This window comes from Gopherus flavomarginatus, chromosome 23, assembly GCF_025201925.1.
Source record: "Gopherus flavomarginatus isolate rGopFla2 chromosome 23, rGopFla2.mat.asm, whole genome shotgun sequence".
Classification (NCBI taxonomy): domain Eukaryota; kingdom Metazoa; phylum Chordata; order Testudines; family Testudinidae; genus Gopherus; species Gopherus flavomarginatus.
This window is the reverse complement of record NC_066639.1, coordinates 1,392,647-1,403,454: the sequence shown is the minus strand read 5'-3', so window position 1 is coordinate 1,403,454 and position 10,808 is coordinate 1,392,647. Positions and strand designations below refer to the sequence as shown.

Here is a 10,808-nt window from a genome sequence, read left to right as displayed (position 1 = left end):
GGAGGATGCAGGGGACCCGAAGTAGAGGGGGGTGGGATGGGGTGGGGCCAGTCCAGGCTGGTGGGGTCATGAGCAGCCCCGTTAGGGCCAGATCTGGGCCAGTCCCAGGACTGGGGGGGGTCAAAGCTGCGAGCCCGTGAGCACCAGTGGATGGTGCAGGGTGAATGGGATCCCCCTGGGCCCCACCAGCCCGGCCTGCCCCAGATCCCCCTGGACCCGCATCCTGCCCTGCGCCACATGCCCCTGGGCCCCCCCAGCCCGGCCTGCCTGATACCCCTTGGATCCCCCATACTGTCCTGCCCCGGATCCCCCTGGGCCCCACCAGCCCGGCCTGCCTGATATCCCCCTGGACCCCCCATCCTGCCCTGCCCCACATCCCCCTGGACCGCCCATCCTGCCCTGCCCCACATCCCCCTGGCCCCCACCAGCCTGTCCTGCCCGATATCCCCCTGGAAACCCATCCTGCCCTGCCCCACATCCCCCTGGGCCCCACCAGCCCGGCCTGCCTGATATCCCCCTGGACCTCCCATCCTGCCCTGCCCCAGATTCCCCTTGGCCCCGCCATCCCGCCCTGCCCCGGATCCCCCTTGGCCCAGCCTGCCCCATTTCCCCCAGAGCCCCACCAGCCCGGCCTGCCCCAGGGATCCCCCTGGGCCCCGCCAGCCTGGCCTGTCCCAGATCCCCCTGGGCCCCGCCAGCCCGACCTGCCCCGGATCCTGCTCTTAGGCCATGGTTTCTGCAAACATCGCTCATCTTTCTGTTCTTCTGTTTCTATTTCCCTCTCCCCAAAGAAGCAAACAGAAAGAACAAAGCTGTGAGCTCCCGGGGCCGTTTTCAGCCACCGCCCTTGGGCGTCGCTTCAGACCCCTCTAGCGGCACTTAAAGTGCAAACTTCGCCCCGAAGGCCCCGCTGTGCGCACGCCTCGGGCACCCCCGGGGTGCCATCCGGTCTGGGCCGTCGAGCTGCCATGGCCCCGGCGCGCCTTTGACGCTGCTCTGCCGTCTGGACGGCCGCTCCTGGCCCGGTCACGCCGCGTTTCGCATGTGCAATCGCTCGTCACTCCTGAATCTCATCGAGTGCGACACCCGCAAGTGCCTCGTCCCGGCCCCGGCCCCTCGAACGCTCTCCGTTCAATTAAGCATGTTTGTAAATCAATCCTGCTAAGAGGAGGAATAAATTCCAAGTAAAAATTCTACGGACGGTTTCTATCCGACTTCCCCCTTTGCCCCGTATTTCTACCCCGTGTAAACATTCTTGGCTCATCTCGGGAAAAAGGGTCTCCAAACTTTTTCCATCGCGCACCCCTACCAGTAAAACATTTCTGAGCACGCGCCCCCTGCCGCGCCGGCTCTACCGTTTTTGCCAAAGCCAAAAAAAAAAACCAAACAAAACACGGTCCTGCTGCCGTGCACCCCCAAGGAGCCTCTTCTGCACCCCACTTTGGAGGCCACTATGTTAGAGACCGGGCATGCTGGGTTTATAATAGGATCCTACTCTCACTCCTTCCTAATCAATACCAGGCCCCGAGGACGATCAAATTTACTGCCAACTTAGAGGCAGTGAGAGAGTTAAACCGACTGGACAATTCCTACAAACTGTCATCTCCATGGCCCGTCCAAAACCCCGCACCGTAACCTCTGCTCAGCCTTACAGAGACGCTCTGCCGAGAGAGACCCCTCTACCAAACCCGGGCGCGAGAGTTTGTCTCGCTGGGGAGAAAGGAACCGTTCCTCTGCGTTCACGTCGTTCACCCCATGCGCGATGGGAAATGTTTGCGGGCGCTACCAGCCGGGGACCGGCGGCGTGTACCGCCCAGCGTCCCAGCAGCGCGTCTGCAGGCACGTGGGGCTGGGGGTGTTCTCGACGGGGTAGGAACCGTCAGCACCGCGGGCGGCTGGTGAGGTCCCAGCTCAGCTCCCGGGGGCTGAGAGGCTCTGGGGGGAAGACTTCGGGCTCCAGGAGGGGGCTTGGGGTTTCAGTGCCCCTCCCTCCCTCACGTCAGCCCTGGGGGTCTGGGCTGTAGCCTACCCACCGCCCCCCAGCTCCAGCCACACGGCTTCAGCCCATGGGCTCTGGCTTCAACCCCCGGGGCGCTGGGGCTCTGGCTTGGAAAACTTCTCACAGTGGCCACCAGCGAGAGTAGGCGGCCGCACTCTGACACCACCAAAAACACTGTGATGCAACCCCCCCACCCCGCTCTGGAGCATGGAGGGGGCAGCAGCTGAGACCCCCGGCCGGCCTGGGCTGGGCCGAAGCTGGGAGCAGAGCACCAGAGGGTTGTCCTGGCTCCCTCCTCGGCACCAATCAATTCCCCCCACCCCCGAGACCGCAGCCTGGGGCTAAGGGTGGTGCCCACTGGGGTTTCTCGTCTTGCTCCCGCTGGGATGAGCAGGGACCTGGGGGTGTTTCTAGCAAAGCCACTGGGACGGAAGTGAGGAACCAGCTCAGGAACCGGCATCAGCTGAGCAGCCACCTTGCCTGCCGAACGGCCCCGTATTTCATCGTTTCCAAGGCCTCTGCTTCCCGCAACCTTTTCCCCGCGTCCACTGGCTGGCTGGGCACGGGAGGGTCTGTACTGTCGACAAAGGAGATTAAACGTGGGGAAATTCAGCCTCTGCGCTTGCCAGCTGACGGTTCCCTCCCGGTTTGGGGCCTGCACTGAAATACCAAGAGGGATCTCAGGGCTGGTGTCCGTGGGGTACTTAGCTGGAATAGCGACGTCTCTCTGGGTGTCAAAAATCCACCCCCCCCCAAACCAGTATAGTTAAGGTGACCTAAGCCATGGTCAGATAGCACTAAATGAAAGGGAGAATTGATCTGTCGATGTAGCTATTCATAGCATAGCAGGGTGGGAAGGGACCTCAGGAGGTATCTAGTCCAACCCCCTGCTCAAAGCAGGACCAACCCCCAGATGGATTTATGCCCCAGATCCCTAACTGGTCCCCTCAAGGATTGAACTCACAACCACTGAGCAATCCCTCCAGTCACTGTCTTCTCCAAAGTGTCACAGCAGCATTTTAAGTGTAGACGGCCTGAGAGTGAGACCAGATCTGACTCCAGTTCGCAGTGTGGATACTCAGGCACTAAGACAACAGCCTAACACTGCCACAATCGGCAGGATTTGAACTCGCATGGGGCAATGCCAACAGCAGGATTTGAACTCGCGTGGGGCAACGCCAACGGATTTCTAATCTAGCACCTTAGCCACTCAGCCACAATTACTCAACACGTGGGTCGTTGACGACACAGTGATTCAGCTATCACAGAACTGGCACGTCAAGTTGTTCGCTCAGACCCGCTCCCCCAGCACACCCACGGCTGTGTATCTGTGTGTGTGTCCATGGTTGAACAACAAGAGTTCCTGCCCATTTCCCTTCCGGCTGGAGCATGATTAGAGTGTGTTTGTGGTTAACGACATTGCTGTAGATTGTTGTTCATTCCCCACACTGACAATTCAGACCCGTTCCTATTCGAATCTCCATCAGATCATGCCAATAACCGGGGGCAGGATTTCTCTGCGGCACTGACATTTTTCAGCTGGTTGGTGCATGAGCTCAGCCTTGCATCCATCCCTGATGTTTCATGGACTAACAACAGCAGCGTAAAGAAAGAGGAGAGTGAATATCTCACTGTCAGAGGTGAAGGTGGCCACGGCCCTTCTGTCTGACCATTGCAGGAGAGAAGGTTTCAGTGGAATTGTATGTCCTGGCTCAGACCAGAGACACGGGGAGGTTTTGCTGTTCATGGATCCGTGCAAAGGAAATTGTGTGAAATTGAGGATGGAAATGAAACGTCCACATGGTGGCCCAATGCCCTAAGGAATGTGGGTGAAGGACTCTGGCTGGGGAATGATTTTACAAGAGTTCATATCAATTTATTGCCCTGATTAAAAGCTATGGCTAAAAGGGTGAACCTGTGTAGGGACACCCGGGTGGGTATCTAGTCCATTGCCTTAACCAGGGGTAGTTGATTATTTTATCAAGAGCCAAATTTCTTGGTCAAGGTCTAGTCAATGTCTAGACTCCAGAGAAAATAATACACTGATGATAAGAAGAAGAATATAGAAATATTTTGCAGTCACCGTGGGCATAACTACGATGATTGTTTCGTGTTTCACTCTTTATATCTGACACCACCACCGCCTTTCCCAAGGGTAAAACTAACCGTTTCTTCAGATACCAGGGAGTGTTTTCATTCCTCCTAGCGACACAGGGGTTTGATGTAGCTGCTTTCAATCCTCCGGCTCTGCCCGGATAAGTAACATTTCAGGCGGTCACTGAACTGAAGGACGGAGATCATTTTTTGACAAGTTACGTCTCTTCTTAAAGGTGTTTGTCTGGTTGGCAGCCCCGGTTCCCAGGTCGCTCCTGAGGGAAGAAAGTTTCTATGTATAATACCAAACATTTAACAGAGAGGAGGGAAAGGCCGATGGCCACGTGATGGGGCCAGGATGTCCCACGACATGGGTCTTTTATGTGGGATGACTCTGAACATTGACTGATCTCCACTCCCTTGTGTTTGAAGAGATGGTTAGTTTTGCACTTGGGAACCAATAAATCTGAAGCAGTGTTATGGATGGTGACACTAGGATTGAAGGGTTATTTAGTGCTCTAAAAATTCTTAAAAACATTGAGCTTAAACTGGAGCTGCCTGTTATTAAAGGCTGGTTTCCTGTCGGTGCCATAAGCTCTGCTAGAAACGCCCTGGGATCCCTCCTGCCTTGGTGGGAACTACAGGGAATCATCCCCCGCAGCCCTTGGCTCCAGGCTGATATTTCTGGGGAGGGGACGTGGAATTGATTTGTTTGCTGTTGAGAAGGGAGACAGGACAGTTCCCAGGGAACGAGAACTCCCAGCATCTTCCCAGCCCAACCCAGGTTCCTGCATCTGACCCCTGGGCAATACTGCCTGTCCTGACCCACAGCCCACGAAATACCAGCCCTGGAACCCCCAGTCACCACTCTGCCGGTGCCCCTCACTCCCGACTCGCAACCCCCTGTGCTCTCCCCAGTTCAGCCGGTGCCCCTCACTCCCGACCCGCAGCCCCTGGGCTCCCCACAGCTCTACTGGTGCCCCTCACTCCCAACCCGCAGCCGCTGGGCTCCCCACAGCTCTACTGGTGCCCCTCACTACCGACTTGCAGCCCCTGGGCTCCCCACAGCTCTGCTGGTGCCCCTCACTCCTGACCCGCAACCCCCTGGGCTCCCCCCAGTTCTGCCGGTGCCCCTCACTCCCGACCCGCAACCCCCTGGGTTCCCCCCAGCTCTCCTGGTGCCCCTCACTCCTGACCCGCAACCCCCTGGGCTCCCCCCAGTTCTGCCGGTGCCCCTCACTCCCGACACGCAACCTCCTGTGCTCTCCCCAGCTCAGCAGGTGCCCCTCACTCCCGACCCGCAACCCCCTGGGCTCCCCCCAGCTCTGCCGGTGCCCCTAAATTCTGACCCGCAACCCCCTGGCCCCCCCCAGCTCTCCCAGTGCCCCTCACTCCCGACCCGCAGCCCCCTGGCCTACCCCCAGACCTACCAGTGCCCCTCACTCCCGACCCGCAGCCCCCTGGGCTTCCCCTAGTTCTCCTGGTGCCCCTCATTCCCGACCCGCAGCCCCCTGGGCTCCCTGCAGCTCTGCTGGTGCCCCTCACTCCCGACCCGCAGCCCCCTGGGCATCCCACAGCTCCGCCGGTGCCCCTCACTCCCGACCCGCAGCCCCCTGGGCTCCCCCCAGCTCTGGGGTACCCCTCACTCCTGACCCGCAGCCCCTGGGCTCCCCCAGCTCTGGGGTACCCCTCACTCCCGACTCGCAGCCCCCTGGTCTCCCCCAGCTCTGGGGTACCCCTCACTCCCGATCCGTAGCCCCCTAGGCTTCCGTCAGCTCTCAAGGTGCCCCTCGCACCCGACTCGCAGCCTCTGCTAGCCCAGCCCTGCCCTGCCCCCCCCCAGCTCTGCTGGTGCCCCTCACTCCGGACCTGCAGCCCTCTGGGCTCTCCCCAGCTCTGCCGGTGCCCCTCACTCCTGACCAGCAGCCCCTGCTAGCCCAGCTCTGGGCCCCCCCAGCTCTGCTGGTGCCCTTCACTCCCGACCCGCAGCCCTTGGGCTTCCCCCATCTCTGCTGGTGCCCCTCACTCCCGACCCGCAGCCCTCTGGGCTCCCCCAGCTAAGCCGGTGCCCCTCACTCCCGACCTGCAGCCCCCCGGACTCCCTCCAGCTCAGCCGGTGCCCCTCACTCCCGACCCGCAGCCCCCTGGGCTCCCCCCAGCTCCGCCGGTGCCCCTCACTCCCGACCCGCAGCCCCTGCTACCCTAGGCCTGGACTCCCCCCAGCTCTGCCAGTGCCTCTCACTCCCAACCTGCAGCCCCCAGGGCTCCCCCAGCTCTGCCCCCCACCCCAGTGTCTGGCCCTGCCCCTCCCTGGGCTCCCGGGGGGTGGGTCCCTGGCTGAGGCCGGCAGGCCGGACCTGCATTCACCAGCACTCGGGGCTCTGGGACCCCCAGCAAACCCGAGGGGTGGGGGGCCCTGGGCACCTACCAGCAGCTATGGGCTGTATATGGCCCGTGGGCCCTACACCGCCCGTCCCTGGACCCGAATTAGAAATCCCAGTAAAGAAACCACCGCAATGGCGAGCCTGGAAACGCAGGTGCCAGTGCTACGGCCAGCAACTCCCAGTTTCCACAGATTGCTGAGGAGCGAGTGTGAGTAATGCACGAGGACATGCACGGGCACAGGGCTGACACGGGGCTGCACACGGGCACAGGGCTAACACGGGGCTGCGCACGGGCACAGGGCTGACACGAGGACGTGCACATGGGCACAGGGCCGACACAGGGACGCGCATATGGGCACAGGGGTGACACAGGGACGCGCATATGGGCACAGGGGTGACACGAGGACATGCATATGGGCACAGGGATGACATGGGGACGTGCATGGGCACAGGGCCGACATGAGGACGTGCATATGGGCACAGGGCTAACACGGGGATGTGCATGGGCACGGGGCTGACACGGGGACGTGCACATGGGCACAGGGCCGACACGGGGACGTGCACATGGGCACTGTACTAACACGAGGACGTGCACATGGGCACAGGGCCGACACGGGGACATGCACATGGGCACAGGGCTGACACGAGGATGTGCACGGGCACTGTGCTAACACGAGGACGTGCACATGGGCACAGGGCTGACACGGGGACGTGCACATGGGCACAGGGCTGACACGAGGACATGCACGGGCACTATGCTAACACGAGGATGTGCATATGGGCACAGGGCTAACACGAGGATCTGCATGGGCACAGGGCTGACACAAGGACGTGCACATGGGCACAGGGATTGCAAGGAAGGGAGCGTCGCTCGGGCAGTCCCGGTCAGAGAAATCGGTGCCCGGCTCGGGGGGGTCTGTGCAGCCGGACGCCCTGATAAGGGGAGTCTCTGCCACTGAGGGGGGGGGACGGAAAACATTTCACGGGATCAAGCCTCCCATCACCCCTCAGGCAGGAGGAGCCGGGGTGCCTGGGCATCGGGGTGCCTGGGCCTTTAAGCACCAGCCCCAAGAGGTGCTGTCTGGGGGAGGGGAAGTAAAAATCCCCTCTGCCCCGCCCCCAATTCTTGCAAACGCGGGTGTCTCAGGGCACGGGGGTCACTGTTCCCCCCTCTGCCCCTGCCTGGGCTGGGCTTTACTCTCCGGCAGCGCCGCACCCCTGGATCCTCCACCCCTCAGCCCCTCTCCTGACGCTGCCTCCAGCTGCCTGAGCCCCCAGTCAATTTCCACCACCCCCCAGCCCCAACTGGCCCCCTTTAGCCCCCGTGAAAAGCAGCCACTAACTCTGCTGGCGAGGGAAGGGCAGGGTGGGGGCCGTGGCTTCACCAGAGGAGACTGAGCATGCTCAGTGCAACCAGTAGGTATTCCCCCCAACCCAGCCCCCCCACCCAACATCCCCCTAACCCCCCAGCCCAGCCCCCCCACCCAACGTCCCCCCAGACCCCCAGCCCACACCCCCACCCAACGTCCCCCTAACCCCCCAACCCAGCCCCCCCACCCAACATCCCCCTAACCCCCTAACCCAGCCCCCCACCCAACATCCCCCAGACCCCCAGCTCTGCTCCCCCATCCAATGTCCCCCCAACCCCCAGCTCTGCCCCCTCACCCAATGCCCTCCCGACCCCCAGCCCTGCTCCCCCACCCAACGTCCCCCCCGACCCCCAGCTCTGCTCCCTCACCCAATGCCCCCACGACACCCAGCCCTGCTCCCCCACCCAACATCCCCCTAACCCCCAGCCCAGCCCCCCCACCCAACATCCCCCAGACCCCCAGCTCTGCTCCCCCATCCAATGTCCCCCCAACCCCCAGCTCTGCCCCCCCACCCAACATCCCCCCAACCCCCAGCTCTGCCCCCTCACCCAACGCCCCCACGACCCCCAGCCCTGCTCCCCCACCCAACATCCCCCCCAACCCCCAGCCCAGCCCCCACACCCAACATCCCCCCAACCCCCAGCTCTGCCGCCTCACTCAACATCCCCCCTGACCCCCAACTCTGCCCCCTCACCCAACATCCCCCTAACCCCCAGCCCAGCCCCCCCAACCAACATCCCCCATACCCCCAGCTCTGCTCCCCCACCCAATGTCCCCCTGACCCCCAGCTCTGCCCCCCCACCCAACATCCCCCCAACCCCCAGCTCTGCCCCCTCACCCAACGCCCCCACGACCCCCAGCCCTGCTCCCCCACCCAACATCCCCCCCAACCCCCAGCCCAGCCCCCACACCCAACATCCCCCCAACCCCCAGCTCTGCCGCCTCACTCAACATCCCCCTGACCCCCAACTCTGCCCCCTCACCCAACATCCCCCTAACCCCCAGCCCAGCCCCCCCAACCAACATCCCCCATACCCCCAGCTCTGCTCCCCCACCCAATGTCCCCCTGACCCCCAGCTCTGCCGCCTCACCCAACATCCCCCTAACCCCCAGCCTAGCCCCCCCACCCAACATCCCCCAGACCCCCAGCTCTGCTCCCCCACCCAATGTCCCCCTGACCCCCAGCTCTGCCCCCTCACCCAACATCCCTCTGACCCCCAACTCTGCCCCCTCACCCAACATCCCTCTGACCCCCAACTCTGCCCCCTCACCCAACATCCCCCCAACCCCCCAGTCCAGCCCCACCACCCAACGTCCCCCACAACCCCCAGCTTTGCTCCCCTACCCAACGTCACCCCTGACTCCCAGCTCTGCCCCCTCATCCAACATCCCCCTAACCCCCCAGCCCAGCTCCCCCAATATCACCCCGACCCCCAGCCCAGCCCCCACCACCCAACATCCCCCAGCCCCCCAGCCCAGCCCCCACCACCCAACATCCCCCAGCCCCCCAGCCCAGCCCCCCCACCTAACATCCCCCCGACCCCAAACTCTGCCCCCTCACCCAATGTCCCTCCAACCCCCAGCTCTGCCCCCTCACCCAACGTCCCCCAACTCCCAATCCTGCCCCCCCACCCAACGCCACCTGACACCCAGCTCTGCCCTCCACTCAACATCCCCCTAACCACCAGCCCTGCCCCCCACCCAACATCCCCCCGAGCCCCAAACCTGCCCCCCCACCCAACACCCCCGACACCCAGCTATGCCCCCCACCCAACATCTCCCGGACCCCCAGCTCTGCCTCCACATCCAATATCCCCCCGACCCCCAGCTCTGCCCCACCACCCAACATCCCCCCGACCCACAAACCTGCCCCCCCACCCAACGCCCCCGACATCCAGCTATGCCCCCCCACCCAACATCCTCCTAACCACCAGCCCTGCCCCCACATCCAATATCCCCCCGAACCCCAGCTCTGCCCCACCACCCAACATCCCCCCGACCCGCAAACCTGCCCCCCACCCAATGCCCCCTGACATCCAGCTATGCCCCACATCCAACATCCCCCTAACCCCCCAACCCAGCCCCCACCACCCAACGTCCCCTCAACCCCCAGCTCTGCCCCCTCACCCAACGTCCCCCCCCGACCCCCAGCTCTGCCGCCTCACCCAACATCCCCCGACCCCCAGCTCTGCCCCCTCACCCAACATCCCCCCCGACCCCCAGCTCTGCCCCCTCACCCAACATCCCCCCCGACCCCCAGCTCTGCCCCCTCACCCAACGTCCCCCCGACCCCCAGCTCTGCCCCCTCACCCAACATCCCCCCCGACCCCCAGCTCTGCCCCCTCAACCAACGTCCCCCCGACCCCCCAGCCCAACCCCCACCACCCAACATCCCCCAGACCCCCAGCTCTGCCCCACCACCCAACATCCTCCCAACCCCCCAGCGCAGCCCCCACCACCCAACATCCCCCTAACTCCCAGTCCTGCCCCGCTACCCAACATCACCCCGACCTGCTCCCCCACCCAACGTCCCCCCTGACCCCCAGCTCTGCCCCCTCACCCAACCTCCCCCCGACCCCTAGCTATGCCCTCCCACCCAACATCCCCCTAACCCCAGCTCTGCCACCTCAGCAAATATCCCCCTAACCCCCAGCCCAGCCCTCACCACCCAACATCTCCCCAAACTCCCAGCTCCAGTCGCCCCCCCCGGCTCTGACACCCTAGATTCCCCCTCCGGCTCCCAGGCCCCACCTGGGCTCCGAGCTCCGCAGCCGAGCCGCGCTCCGGGCCCCTCCCCGCGTGTCCGCCCCACGCGTGTCCCCGCCCCACGTCACCTCCCCGCCAGGCCATGGCCCCGCTGCCGGCACACAGGGGCGGGCTCCCGGGCCGGCGGGGGGGGGCAGGAAGGGGCGGCTCCTTCCCGGGCCTGGCCCTGCCCCTCGGGTCCCCCCAAGGTAACCC

The 10,808-nt window shown here is 63.6% G+C and overlaps 1 long non-coding RNA gene across 3 annotated transcripts; it reads right to left on the bottom strand.

Moving 5' to 3' along the window:
• Nucleotides 1–749: 749 nt before the first annotated feature.
• On the bottom strand, nucleotides 750–10,670 carry LOC127039510 (uncharacterized). 3 transcript variants are annotated; one of them, XR_007771083.1, is made up of 2 exons: nucleotides 10,599–10,670; nucleotides 750–1,158 (listed from the first exon to the last, which is right to left on the bottom strand). It is a non-coding gene; the product is annotated as an uncharacterized LOC127039510 (long non-coding RNA). The 3 variants fall into 3 exon arrangements; XR_007771085.1 differs by having other exon boundaries at nucleotides 750–1,161; nucleotides 10,599–10,655; XR_007771084.1 differs by lacking the exon at nucleotides 750–1,158 and adding an exon at nucleotides 3,963–4,368 and having other exon boundaries at nucleotides 10,599–10,655.
• Nucleotides 10,671–10,808: the final 138 nt, after the last annotated feature.